Below are 15,061 nucleotides of genomic sequence, written 5' to 3'. Positions count from 1 at the left end.
GCAAGTATGCTTAAAAAATATCAATACTAATGATAGTTTCAATGCATAATTAGCCATTAGGTACACATGGTGTGCTCTAAATCCTAATCACTCTTCAATGAAAGAATATATTTCTTTCATACGTTTGTTATTTCTTGCATGAGCAGGGTATCATCCAGAACAGATCATTTAGTCTTAGAGGAAAAAAGATCCTCATTTAGCTCTTTCGTCCAATCCTTCTTTTGAAAATTAATGCAAGAGGGGAGGATTTCCAACCTTCTGTTTCTGCCCCTTTAACTTTCCTTCTACAATACTCAGGAGATATGTGGGCAGTATTCTTTGTCTCCTATCCTGTGTAATATGAAACAGTAAAGCCTATTCCAGAAGCAGCATTCGCTCTAGAGAGAAGGCAATCATGTTACTTCATATCAAGAAACCCTCAGCCAAATTCTTTTAACTTCAAATGCAGCCACAGCTTTTTAGCGTTGACATGAGTCAAATATACTACTCGTGTATGTGCTTTTTGATTCTAAAAATACTTTCAAAACATCACAAACCTGAACTCTGCTCAATGAGATTCATCATCATCTTAAGACTTCAGGGGCCATGGCAGGGGCAGGTGTTGTAACTGGTGGTAACCAGCCCATGAATGTTAACAAACATTTTTCATTTGTGACTGTGTTTAGTTACTAATCTTTCTTTTCTACATCAAATTATCATTAAATAATTCCTCTACAATCCATAAACTGGACACTAATAATCTACATACACACAATTTCTTGTTATACATTAATGCCTATCTTTACATGTTTGTCTGTAAACTATTCCCGTTTCATACTAGAGAATAGTTACATTACACAAACCCAGAATAATCATCAGGGCATATCATAATGTCATAAAAAAAACAGTAAACAACAAAATCAGTTTGTAAAGAGCCAAGACAAATATTCATAAATATTCCTTATTTTCTCCAATATTTCTGATCAGATATCTATCTTTTCATCCATAGGATATGGTACAAAAATGCATTTCTGGAGAATTCTTAAAATGGCACATGTTGTCATCAGAAAGTTAGCTAAAGTTTTTTTTATTTTCTAGATGACCCAATGCTGTATGTGTCATCAGAGGGCAAGTGAAAGATTTCTGATGACACTATTAGCATCATCAGTATGCTAAAGTGTTAAAGCGTAGCAGGAGACAGCGACAAAGCAAAATAAAATAAATACTATAATATATATATATATATATATATATATATATATATATATATATATATATACATATATATATATATATATATATATATATATATATATATATATATATACATATATATATATATTTTTTTTCTTTGTCGCTGTCTCCCGCGTTTGCGAGGTAGCGCAAGGAAACAGACGAAAGAAAATGGCCCAACCCACCCCCATACACATGTATATACACACACGTCCACCCACGCAAATATACATACCTATACATCTCAATGTACACATATATATACACACACAGACACATACATATATACCCATGCACACAATTCACACTGTCTGCCTTTATTCATTCCCATCGCCACCTTGCCACACATGGAATACCATCCCCCTCCCCCCTCATGTGTGCGGGGTAGCGCTAGGAAAAGACAACAAAGGCCTCTCTAGCTGTCATGCAATAATGCCCGAAACCACAGCTCCCTTTCCACATCCAGGCCCCACACAGCTTTCCATGGTTTACCCCAGACGCTTCACATGCCCTGATTCAATCCACTGACAGCACGTCAACCCCAGTATATATATATATATTTTTTCTTTTCTTTCAAACTATTCGCCATTTCCCGCATTAGCGAGGTAGCGTCAAGAACAGAGGACTGGGCCTCTGAGGGAATATCCTCACCTGGCCCCCTTCTCTGTTCCTTCTTTTGGAAAATTTAAAAGAAAAAAAAAAAAATGATGAGAGGGGAGGATTTCCAGCCCCCCCGCTCCTTCCCCTTTTAGTCGCCTTCTACAACACGCAGGGAACACGTGGGAAGTATTCTTTCTCCCCTATCCCTGGGGAGATATATATATATATATATATATATATATATATATATATATATATATATATATATATAGGGAGCGGGGGGCTGGAAATCCTCCCCTCTCGTTTTTTTTTTTTTTTTTTTTTTTAAAGGAACAGAGAATTGGGCCAGGTGAGGGTATTCCCTCAAAGGCCCAGTCCTCTGTTCTTAACGCTACCTCGCTAATGCGGGAAATGGCGAATAGTTTGAAAGAAAAGAAAAGGGCATGTGGGGCGTCTGGGGTGGGCCATGGGGGGCTGTGTGGGTATGTATGTTTGCGTGTGTGGACGTGTGTATGTGCATGTGTATGGGGGGGGGGGCCATTTCTTTCGTCTGTTTCCTTGCGCTGCCTCGCGGGCGCGGGAGACGGCGACAAAGTATAATAATAAAAAAAAAAAATAATATATATATATATATATATATTTTTTTTTTTTGCTTTGTCGCTGTCTCTCGTGTTTGCGAGGTGGCGCGGGGAGGCAGGCGAGGAAAATGGCCCGACCCACCCCTATACACATGTATGTACGTGCGTCCACGCACGCAAACGTACATACCTGCACAGCTTTCCGTGGTCTGCCCCAGACGCTTCACATGCCCTGATTCAATCCACCGACATATATATATATATATATATATATATATATATATATATATATATATATATATATATATATAGAGGGAGGTGAATGCAAGAGTTTTGGAAAGAGGGGCAAGTATGAAGTCTGTTGGGGATGAGAGAGCTTGGGAAGTGAGTCAGTTGTTGTTCGCTGATGATACAGCGCTGGTGGCTGATTCATGTGAGAAACTGCAGAAGCTGGTGACTGAGTTTGGTAAAGTGTGTGAAAGAAGGAAGTTAAGAGTAAATGTGAATAAGAGCAAAGGTTATTAGGTACAGAAGGGTTGAGGGTCAAGTCAATTGGGAGGTAAGTTTGAATGGAGAAAAACTGGAGGAAGTAAAGTGTTTTAGATATCTGGGAGTGGATCTGGCAGCGGATGGAACCATGGAAGCGGAAGTGGATCATAGGATGGGGGAGGGGGCGAAAATTCTGGGAGCTTTGAAGAATGTGTGGAAGTCGAGAACATTATCTCGGAAAGCAAAAATGGGTATGTTTGAAGGAATAATGGTTCCAACAATGTTGTATGGTTGCGAGGCGTGGGCTATGGATAGAGCTGTGCACAGGAGGATGGATGTGCTGGAAATGAGATGTTTGAGGACAATGTGTGGTGTGAGGTGGTTTGATCGAGTAAGTAACGTAAGGGTAAGTGAGATGTGTGGAAATAAAAAGAGCGTGGTTGAGAGAGCAGAAGAGGGTGTTTTGAAATGGTTTGGGCACATGGAGAGAATGAGTGAGGAAAGATTGACCAAGAGGATATATGTGTCGGGGGTGGAGGGAACGAGGAGAAGTGGGAGACCAAATTGGAGGTGGAAAGATGGCGTGAAAAAGATTTTGTGTGATCGGGGCCTGAACATGCAGGAGGGTGAAAGGAGGGCAAGGAATAGAGTGAATTGGATCGATGTGGTATACCGGGGTTGACGTGCTGTCAGTGGATTGAATCAGGGCATGTGGAGTGTCTGGGGTAAACCATGGAAAGCTGTGTAGGTATGTATATTTGCGTGTGTGGACGTATGTATATACATGTGTATGGGGGTGGGTTGGGCCATTTCTTTCATCTGTTTCCTTGCGCTACCTCGCAAACGCGGGAGACAGTGACAAAGCAAAAAAAGAAAAAAAAAAGAAATATATATATATATATATATATATATATATGTTTTTTTTGATTTTCCAAAAGAAGGAAAAGAGAAGGGAGCCAAGTGAGGATGTTCCCTCAAAGGCCCAGTCCTCTGTACGTAATGCTACCTCACTAACATGGGAAATGGTGAAAGTATGAAAAAAAAGAAAAAAATGTTAACAAAAGACATATAATTCAACATATATTAATAAAAGAGAAGGTGATAGAGACAACTGATTAACAAAATCATAGTACATATGGATGAAAATGAAAGAGATGATAAAATGTTATACTACGAATATGTTTGGGAAGATTTCAATACAGTTCATTGGTTTAGGACCATGGTAACATATCACAAAAGTATTACCAAATTTCCCATTCATAACACTTCAATGTGTGACAAAGCTTTTTCATTTGAAGATGGCTAACGGATATAAATAGCTCCTTTCTTGCCATACTATCTACTTTTTACATTTTCAAAAATAAAGCAATAAAGAAATGTATCTCAAAGTGCCCATTAATAAACTTTAAAATTAACAAACATCATTAATACAAATCAATTTCAATGAGAGCCAAAAGGCTGTTCAATCAACTAAATAAAACATAACTTTCATTACACAACTCTGTATATAAAAGCTGCTGACAGAAGTGATTTTTTAACATTTCTCAAATAGTAAAACTCAATCATGTCCACAGGCTCTTAGTGCCCTGGACCCCATGACATAGGGAATGTGCCCCAGCTGTCCTTGTAGGAAGATTACACCTCTGCCTTCAACGTTCAAATTTAACCATCTACTTTCAAGAGTTGTTGAGATGAATGAACATAGTATCAACCCATTAACTGCTGCTTTTATATATACATCACAGTGTTTCATTTTCTTTTCCTTGCAGCTGAGGGATACTGGACGTCCCTATCTTATGAATGGGTAACATTCCAGGAACCTGTCTCTCAGGTGAACTGTTCCTAAGACAGAAAACAGAGAGAAATAATTATAAAAACATAATCAACATATAATAACATTATCAACATTTTGTTCTGACAATTGTAGTTAATAAAGTGCATCAAGTAAAATTTAATGAAAAAAATGTACACAAGTTAAACAGTATTCTTTTGAGCTTTTTCATAAGTACGGCTTTTCATATGCTGGATGTTCGTAAATTAGGGACTCACAGCACACAATAATAATTCTTGAATCATTCACCTCTTCTGCAAGGCAAAATACACAGCCATTAATATCTGTGGTGGTATCCTAAGCCTTGTCACCAAAGTCCATAGCCTAAATATTTCCCATACACTGGTTAGTCTATGTGGAGATGTCAAGGTGGCCTGTATGAGATCTGCATCCTTATTACATATTTTATGGAGCTGTGATATGCTCGGAGAATATGTTAAAGATCATAATTCTAAGTAATTTCATTTACTGTCACTAAAAACACTTCCAGAAATACCATACATATCATGTATGCCAAACAGCACTCCTTGCATACCTTATACACCTTGCAGTAGAGCAGCATGAATTAAAGGATGCATAGCACACATAAACAATGTGTCACTAATTTCAGCTGTATATCCCATTATATAGATATTTCACATTTTGGTCAATCATAACAAAGTTATGGATATATTTCCTTGAATATATGAGAATCTCCCGCACTAAGTGTACAGTGGATATTAGAAGTGCCACTGTGAATGGGTTAACAATGTTTTGAGGATATTCTAAAAATCATTTTCTACTATATATACAGTATTTCTTCCCCCTCAGGGTCATCCAACCACAATCTAATCTCTATCACTTCCAATAGGACTAGCCCATCCCTATCACTCCCCTCCAAATTAAAGTCTGGCACTTGGGAAAGCTCAACACAGCTTCTTTCCTGACTTTCCTTTGGATGAGTACAGCTTTGCTGGCTAAGATGTCTCCAGCTGTGTTAACTGGAGGTTGTCTTGGCTGCGATGAAGTCCTACATCCCTTCTTCTACCAGAACTTTCTCCCCACTAGTCATGGTGATCACTCCTGCTCTCATGACTGTCGAATGAGAGACGGCAAATTATCAGGCCGTGAAACTCTCCCCTTCTTTTGAATCCCATTCCCTTCATTTCTGCTCAATCACTGCAAAGCTGTTCATTGCAAAGACAAGCACATCTTTTTAAAATGAAAGTGTGCTGATATGAATTCTTCTTCAACTGGTAAACTGTTCTGGTCTTTTATCAAAAGCATCTCTAATAATTTCTGGGTTTCAAATTTTCTTCCTGTCTTCCAATCTGATCAGTGACAACTAATTCTCCGACCAATAAAACCACTCTTTTTTGTAACTCACTGTCCTCTTAATTGCACTTTAGATTATTCCACATCTATTCCTCCTCATCACCTCCTCTAGCAGAACCTATGCCCTCTTTTATATTTCAGTCATGTGGGGTCTTCTGAATACTTCCTCAACTTCAAGTGGACAAGGCATTAGACCCTGATGGCATAGCTACTTGAGTCCAGGGGGCTGTGCCTCTGAGTTAGTTCTCATCCTTACTTAAGTACTTCATCTCTGATTCAAAGATCCATGCTTTTCCTAGGAAGCATATATGTTGAAGCCCATCAATAAGAAGAGAAACATTCAAGCTCTCACTTCTGCTATCTCTTAAGTTTTTGAAACTTCTTATCGCAATCTTTTAAATAATCAGAATAACAATCTTTTCTCCTAACCACAAATAAAGGAATACTAGCATTTGAGAGGATGAGGCATAAGTCTTTGCTTTCTAAACATCCTTCCTTTGGCTTTTCTGCTTCTCTGTTTTCTAATGTATAGCTTCATCTCTGTCAGTCCAGTGCAGTGGTTGCTGATGGAGCAATGTCCCACTCTTATCCTATTAACAGTGATGTCCCTCAGGGTTTTATACAATTGCATGTGATCTTTCTTGTCTTCATGAATCATCTATCTTCAACTTTTAGCCCTACTCATTCTTTTGCCATTAATTTCACTTCGCAAACTTCAACTCACTTCCCCTCCCTAGCTCACTTTAATATGCACTCTTTCTCACATGGTATACATATCTCTCCTCTTAATTCAGACCTGTGTAGCATCTTAGAAAAGAGAAGCAGTAAACTGGTTAAATGCAATTTCTACTTATATCTTTTTCTATGTCACTTCATTTCCCTCTGTTCAATCTTAAAACATGATTCAAGCCTGCAAAAACATTAAAAATGTTGAGCATAACCATATCCTCCAATATATCCTTGAGGCCTTATACAATCCACATCATAATATTTGCTTCCCATAAATTGTAGGTATTGTATAGGACCTGAAATTCATTTTTCTTGTGAACAGCTATCTCAAATCCAGTTTTTTCTTTTCATCCCAATACAGAATACTGCTTGCACATTTGGGGTGGCTCTATTAGCTAAAGTGGCATCAAAAGCCTTCCATCTCATTTATTCTTCAGATACCACCTCACTCCAGCCATCCCTCTCTCTCCATCGTCATGTTGCTGCTCTTTCCCAGTTGTACACTCATCATTTCAGCCACTGATCTCCAGCTATTTTGGTGTCTTTAAAACAAAGGCTTGGACCCACTGCACACTTCTGGCTTCTACTTTCCACAGTTTCTATGTGGAAATTGACCACACAAGGACTCACCATCTAAAAACCTAATCCTTTCTTTGGACAGTGAAGCTGAGGAATTCTCTCTCTTCTTTCTTCATTCCCTCTTCCTATAATGTCTAACTGTTAGAGTCGGCTCTACAAAATTCAGAGAGTTCTGACGGAGTTTTTCTTTCATTTCTCTTGCCCTCTTTTTCTTTAACCCAAGATGGCCATGATGAAGGCATGTTTTACCTGTGCCAAGTATTGAAAGTAATCATAAAACATCATGAAACCTTTAAACACTGAACACTTTTTTCCAACCCCGTAAATGGTGCGGAGTATGCATTATGTGACATATATGTTTTCCTGGCACTACCTCGCTGAAGCAGGGGGTAGCAACACTGTTTCCTATGGGGCAGGGTAGCACCAGGAATGGATGAAGGCAGGCAAGTATGAATATGTACATGTGTGTATATGTATAAGTCTATGTATGCGCATGTATATGCATGTATATGTACATATATGTGCGTGTATGGGCATTTATGTATACACGTGTATATAAGTAGATGGGCCATTCTTCGTCTGCTTCCTGGTGGTACCTTGCTGACATGGGAAGCACCTGATCAAGTATAATAAAGATAATAATGAATAACTGTATATATACACACATATATATATTATTTTTTCATACATATTCGCCATTTCCTGCGTTAGTGAGGTAGCTTTAAGAACAGAGGACTGAGCCTTAGAGGGAATATCCTCACTTTACCCCTTTCTCTGTTTATGTATATACATGTGTATGTGGGTGGGTTGGGCCCTTCTTTCGTCTGTTTTCTTGTGCTAACTCACTAACGCGGGAGACAGCGACAAAGTTTGTGAAAAGGGAGCTGTAGTTTCAGTGCATTATACATAGCAGCTAGAGACTGAGTGTGAACGAATGTGGCCTTTGTTGTCTTTTCCTAGCGCTACCTCGTGCACGCACGGGGGGAGGGGGGTGCCATTTTCACGTGTGGTGGGTTGGCGACAGGAATGGATGAAGGCAGCAAGTATGGATATGTACATGTGTTTGTATGTATATGTCTGTATATGTAGATGTATGTATACGGTGAAATGTATAGGTATGTATATGTGCGTGTGTGGGTATTTATGTATATACATGTGTATGTGGGTGGGTTGGGCCATTCTTTCATCTGTTTCCTTGCGCTACCTCGCTCCCACAGCTCCCTTTCCACATCTAGGCCCCACATAACTTCCCATAGTTTACCCCAGACACTGCACATGCCCTGGTTCAATCCATTGACAGCATGTCAACCCCTGGTATACCAAATCATTCAAATTCACTTTATTCCTTGCACGCTTTTCACCCTCCGGTATGTTCACGCCCCTGATTGCTCAAAATCTTTTTCACTCCCTCCCTCCACCTCCAATTTGGTCTCCCACTTCTCGTTCCCTCCATCTCTGACACATAGATCCTCTCTGTCAATCTTTCCTCACTCATTCTCTCCATGTGACCAAAACATTTTTATTACCACACATCTCTCTTACCCTTTCATTACTTACTCGATCAACCACCTCACACCACATATTGTCCTCAGACATCCCATATCCAACATATCCATCCTCCTCCACACAACCCTATCTATAGCCCATGCCTTGCAACCATATATCATTACTGGAAACACTATTCCTTCAAACATACCCATTTCTGCTCTCTGAGATAACGTTCTTGCCTTCCACACATTCTTCAACACTCCCAGAACCTTCGCCCCCTCCCCACCCTGTGACTCACTTCCACTTCCATGGTTCCATCTGCTGCTAAATCCACTCCCATACACACACAAATACATATATAAGCAAAAATGGGTATGTTTGAAGGAATAGTAGGTTCCAACAATGTTGTATGGTTGCGAGGCGTGGGCTATGGATAGAGTTGTGCGCAGGAGGATGGATGTGCTGGAAATGAGATGTTTGAGGACAATGTGTGGTGTGAGGTGGTTTGATCGAGTGAGTAACGTAAGGGTAAGAGAGATGTGTGGAAATAAAAAGAGCGTGGTTGAGAGAGCAGAAGAGGGTGTTTTGAAGTGGTTTGGGCACATGGAGAGAATGAGTGAGGAAAGATTGACCAAGAGGATATATGTGTTGGAGGTGGAGGGAACGAGGAGAAGAGGGAGACCAAATTGGAGGTGGAAAGATGGAGTGAAAAAAGATTTTGTGAGATCGGGGCCTGAACATGCTGGAGGGTGAAAGGAGGGCAAGGAATAAAGTGAATTGGAGCGATGTGGTATACCGGGGTTGACGTGCTGTCAGTGGATTGAATCAAGGCATGTGAAGTGTCTGGGGTAAACCATGGAAAGCTGTGTAGGTATGTATATTTGCGTGTGTGGACGTATGTATATACATGTGTATGGGGGGAGACAGCGACAAAGTATAATAAAAAATAAAATAATATAATATATATATATATATATATATATATATATATATATATATATATATATATATATGTATATATATATATATATATTATCCCTGGGGATAGGGGATTAAGAGTACTTCCCACGTATTCCCTGCGTGTCGTAGATGGCGACTAAAAGGGGAGGGAGCGGGGGGCTGGAAATCCTCCCCTCCCGTTTTTTTTTTTTTTTTTTTTTTTTTTTTTTTCCAAAAGAAGGAACAGAGAATTGGGCCAGGTGAGGGTATTCCCTCAAAGGCCCAGTCCTCTGTTCTTAACGCTACCTCGCTAATGCGGGAAATGGCGAATAGTTTGAAAGAAAAAAAGAATATATATATATATATATGCCCTCATATATATATGGGGTAAACCATGGAAAGTTCTATGGGGCCTGGATATGGAAAGGGAGCTGTGGTTTCGGGCATTATTGCATGACAACAGCTAGAGACTGAGTGTGAACGAATGGGGCCTTTGTTATCTTTTCCTAGCGCTACCTCACGCACATGAGGGGGGAGGGGGATGTTATTCCATGTGTGGCGAGGTGGCGATGGGAATGAATAAAGGCAGACAGTGTGAATTGTGTGCATGTGTCTGTGTGTGTATATATATATATATATGTGTACATTGAGATGTATGGGTATGTATATTTGCGTGTGTAGACGTGTATGTATATACATGTGTATGGGGGTGGGTTGGGCCATTTCTTTCATCTCTTTCCTTGCACTACCTCGCAAACACGGGAGACAGCGACAAAGCAAATAAAAAATATATATATATATATATATATATATATATATATATATATATATATATATATATATATATATATATATTTTTTTTTTTTTTTTTTTTTTCATACTATTTGCCATTTCCCGCGTTAGCGAGGTAGCGTTAAGAACAGAGAACTGGGCCTTAGAGGGAATATCCTCACCTGACCCCCTTCTCTGTTCCTTCTTTTGGAAAATCAAAAAAAAAAAAAAAAAAGAAAGGGGAGGATTTCCAGCCACCCGCTCCCTCCCCTTTTAGTCGCCTTCTACGACACGCAGGGAATACGTGGGAAGTATTCTTTCTCCCCTATATATATATATAAATATATATATATATATATATTTTTTTTTTTTTTTTTTTTTTTATACTTTGTCGCTGTCTCCCGCGTTTGCGAGGTAGCGCAAGGAAACAGACGAAAGAAATGGCCCAACCCCCCCCCCCATACACATGTACATACACACGTCCACACACGCAAATATACATACCTACGCAGCTTTCCATGGTTTACCCCAGACGCTTCACATGCCTTGATTCAATCCACTGACAGCACGTCAACCCCGGTATACCACATCGCTCCAATTCCCTCTATTCCTTGCCCTCCTTTCACCCTCCTGCATGTTCAGGCCCCGATCACACAAAATCTTTTTCACTCCATCTTTCCACCTCCAATTTGGTCTCCCTCTTCTCCTCGTTCCCTCCACCTCCGACACATATATTCTCTTGGTCAATCTTTCCTCACTCATTCTCTCCATGTGCCCGAACCATTTCAAAACACACTCTTCTGCTCTCTCAACCACGCTCTTTTTTTTTTTTTTTTTTGTGTGTGTGTGTGTGTGTGTAAAGGAAAGAACATTACCCGGGAAGGCCTAAAAATGGGTATGTTTGAAGGAATAGTAGTCACGACAGTATCAAATAGATTGAGGCATAGGCTATAGATAAGGCTGCGTAGAGAAGGATAAATGTGTTAGAAATGAAATGTTTGGAGGACAACATGTGGTGTGATTTGGTTTGATCAAATAAGTAAAGAAGGGTATGAGAGATGCATAGTAAAAAAAAAAGTGTGGTTGAGAGCACAGGTGAGGGTGTGCTGAAAGGGTTTGAGCATAAGAAGAGAATGAGTGAGGAAAGGCTGACAAAGAGTATATATGCATCAGGAGTGGAGGGAACAAAGAGAACAAGGAATTGATATCGGAGGTGGAAGGATGGAGTGAAAAAGATTTTGAGTGATTATGGCCTGAACATGCAGGAGGATGAAAAGCATGCACAGTATAGAGAGAATTGGAACGATGTGGTGTACTGGGGTTGATGTGCTGTCAATGGACTGATCAAGGGTATGTGAAGCATCTGGGATAAACCATGGAAAAGTCTGTGAGCCCTGGTTACGGATACAGAGCTGTGGTTTTAATGCATTAAATATGACAGCTAGAGAATGGATATGAGTGGATGTGGCCGTTTCTTCATTTATTCCATATGTAGATCTCTGTGTATGTGTATGTATATGTATATGTGTATATGTTGATATGTATATGTATGTATATGTGCACATATGTATGGGCATTTATGTATATATATGTGCATATGAGTGGATGGGCCATTCTTCGTCTGTTTCGTGATGCTACCACGCTGACGTGGGAAATGGCGATCAAGTATAATAAACAACTAATATACATAAAATCATTAGGAATAAACACTTTTTTAAATGGTGGACACCCTACCTTGTCAGATACCTTGACCTGGAACACAGCAGGGACACAACTTTTCCTCGTCCAAAGATCGTATAAATTTTGTTTGATCTTTCCAAGCAGTAGATGGGACATAAAGTTGCAGATGACTCCAACAAAAACATGGACCTTGTTATTTATATGAAATACAATATCCATGTCCCACACACTCATAAGCTGACTGGTGGGAACCTTCTAGGGATGCAAGTTTACTCAATATGAAGAAAATTTTATGGAGCAATCTCTCTCATTTTGTAGAACACCTGCAGACATGTATAATTTTCAATTCCATGTGAGTTTTCCAATTCTGTGGAAAGACAAAACATACCTCCTTAAACTACACAAGCGACACAATCTTACCTGACCTAACCTGAGGGTGCTCAATCATTTATTGATTTACAATGACACAAAGTTTATCACAGACTTTGTAATTTAGCAGAAAATTTGTAAACATACAAGTTCGACTTTCATGTTGGTATTCCAATCCTGCAGTTAAAAACAATAAATCTAGATACTTCCCTAAACTGCAGGTACAATTTACGCATAATGAATAAATGAAAGCCCATTAAAATACTAAAAAACTTACATGCAGAGGTTACTTTGCCAACATAAGAGTCATTTGTGGTTCAAATGGTACTACAGTTATGTCAATATTGTTAGCTCTCCTTGTGTAGACTTATTGGGGATTTATGGCCTTTTCCTTTTGAAGCAAAGTTTTTGATAATGTAACGTCCTTGGATGCTAGTTTGGTTATGTACCAATTACGGATGCTAGCTCGGTAATAACATGCACTGATGCTTGTTTGGCAAACTACGTTCATGGATGCTAGTTCGATGATACATTGGCCAATGAGAGGAGCAAAAAGATTGAGGTAAAGTGACCGATTACCCAGTGTTGAAACTAGTGTTGAATTCTGAGTGCTTTTCTTCAGTAACAATAATGTAGTGCTTCGAGAATACAATAAGAGTTGCAGGGGATGATTTGGAGCATCATATCTCCCTGAACCTAAACAAGAGAGAGAGAGAGAGAGAGAGAGAGAGAGAGAGAGAGAGAGAGAGAGTGCGTGCAGACAGTAGTGAGGGTTATGTATATCCGGGAAAAAATATTCGATCGAGTAATGTACACACATTAAAATACACATATAAAAATCACAATAACCCACAAAAACCTTAACTAACCTTCCTATCAGTCAACTTTTATCTTAATACTGAATATTCTAGACAAAATATACTAGTTTTGCCCAAGATCAGGCATCACACCAACTGCTTACAAATGTTAGAAAAATGAAAACAAACCAAGCAACCTTTCATGCTAAAGTCCAACCTCCCCACATTTTTTTTGAATATGTAAGCCTTAATACTACTGCTTCATCTAACATCACAGAATGCTTCAAATCATATTTCACAACACTCACTTTACTTTCTAAACACTATATTAGCAAAGCAAAGCAGTTACTAAATATCGAAAGTTCTGATACGCAGGTAAACTGAGAATTTATTAATGTGAATTCTACTTTCACTATATCCATGAGTATTTTTACGACAGCTCTTCCCTTACCTATTGCCATATTGAAGTGGAAACGCAAGTTAAACGTCAAATCAATAAACTTTCCCTAACCCCTAACATGGGGGGGAAATCATCAGAGCTTAAACCTAGCCTACCCCTATGAAACCTTTATAATTAATAAATTTTACTACATTTTTCATAAGAATTGCTGATAAATCCAGCATTAAGGTGGCACAAGGAAACGAAACAATATGGGAATAATACCATTTGACCGATTGGCTGACAAAACAGAACACATTTACGTAAAAGTTACTGTTCCATAAAATGAAATTGGAATATTCTTCAATAAAGATTTGATTTCACGTTTAGCTAGACTGAATCTGGCTAGTTTAATAAGGTTACAAAAGAAAACCTCAATCGTACTTTTTAAGCTTTTTACCAGCTGGTGTAGCGTAAAACGCATGGAACAGTATCCAATGCAAATACATTATAACAGCCAACTGAAGTCCACTATTCAGTTAATGTACACATAACACATTTCTACATTCTATCAATCAATTGTAAGGTGAAACATAATGCTGCATGCCCTGAGACTGCAAGAATGAAGGAAATACAACTGCTCAAGATGTAAGGCAAGAGAACTGGACCTTCAACTGCAGGACAATGCTGCAACTTGCAGGCCAGTTGACAAACCTTACACACCAAAATGGCACTAGCTATAAAAGCAAATCACTGAATTTTCCATTCTCCTTGGCAAGCAGGATAAAGCCTCAAAAATGCATCCTTTCACAGAAATGGTCATTATTAGACACAAAATATTACCTTAAACAATTTCACAGGCAATGACAAATTACTTGGGGCCTCCACTTGCACTATACAATGAGAGGAAACTGACAGAAAGTGGGAAGTTCACATTCCCTCTAACATAACAATAAAAACACCATTCAGGTCAAAATCCTTGCAAACAATACTGTGTAAACAATGTTTGTAAGTTCTGGGGTGATATAAACATTAGTGACTAAGATTAACTGCAATGTGTGTGACAGCAAGCAATTTATTTTTGTTTGTGGCACTACTGCTGCAAGGGAGTGCCAATAGAAATCTGGGGGCTGCCATAACTCTAGAAACGTTCGTTCTACTTCCTTTGTGTTGTGTTTTCTTGAGTGGCATCTGAATGACTTTGGGATGCTGTAATGCGTGTATTGGAGGTGTGACTGTGCCAGGGGGGCGTGTGTGATGGTTGTTAGTGTCAGCTCGGGGCCATATTGAGAAAATACTGCAGACG

At 39.1% G+C, this 15,061-nt stretch overlaps 1 protein-coding gene and 1 long non-coding RNA gene across 10 annotated transcripts in view; both read right to left on the bottom strand.

Moving 5' to 3' along the window:
- Positions 1-15,061, bottom strand: part of Syx1A (Syntaxin 1A) — a 339,980-nt gene that overhangs the window by 324,703 nt on the left and 216 nt on the right. The gene's annotated exons all lie outside the window — the stretch shown is intronic.
- Positions 4,038-15,050, bottom strand: LOC139765900 (uncharacterized). The gene is made up of 3 exons (XR_011716757.1): positions 14,599-15,050; positions 12,265-12,577; positions 4,038-4,721 (listed from the first exon to the last, which is right to left on the bottom strand). It is a non-coding gene; the product is annotated as an uncharacterized lncRNA (long non-coding RNA).

This window comes from Panulirus ornatus, chromosome 56, assembly GCF_036320965.1.
Source record: "Panulirus ornatus isolate Po-2019 chromosome 56, ASM3632096v1, whole genome shotgun sequence".
In the NCBI taxonomy this organism is placed as follows: domain Eukaryota; kingdom Metazoa; phylum Arthropoda; class Malacostraca; order Decapoda; family Palinuridae; genus Panulirus; species Panulirus ornatus.
Note: the sequence above shows the minus strand (reverse complement) of the source record. Positions and strands in the feature narration are given on the sequence as shown.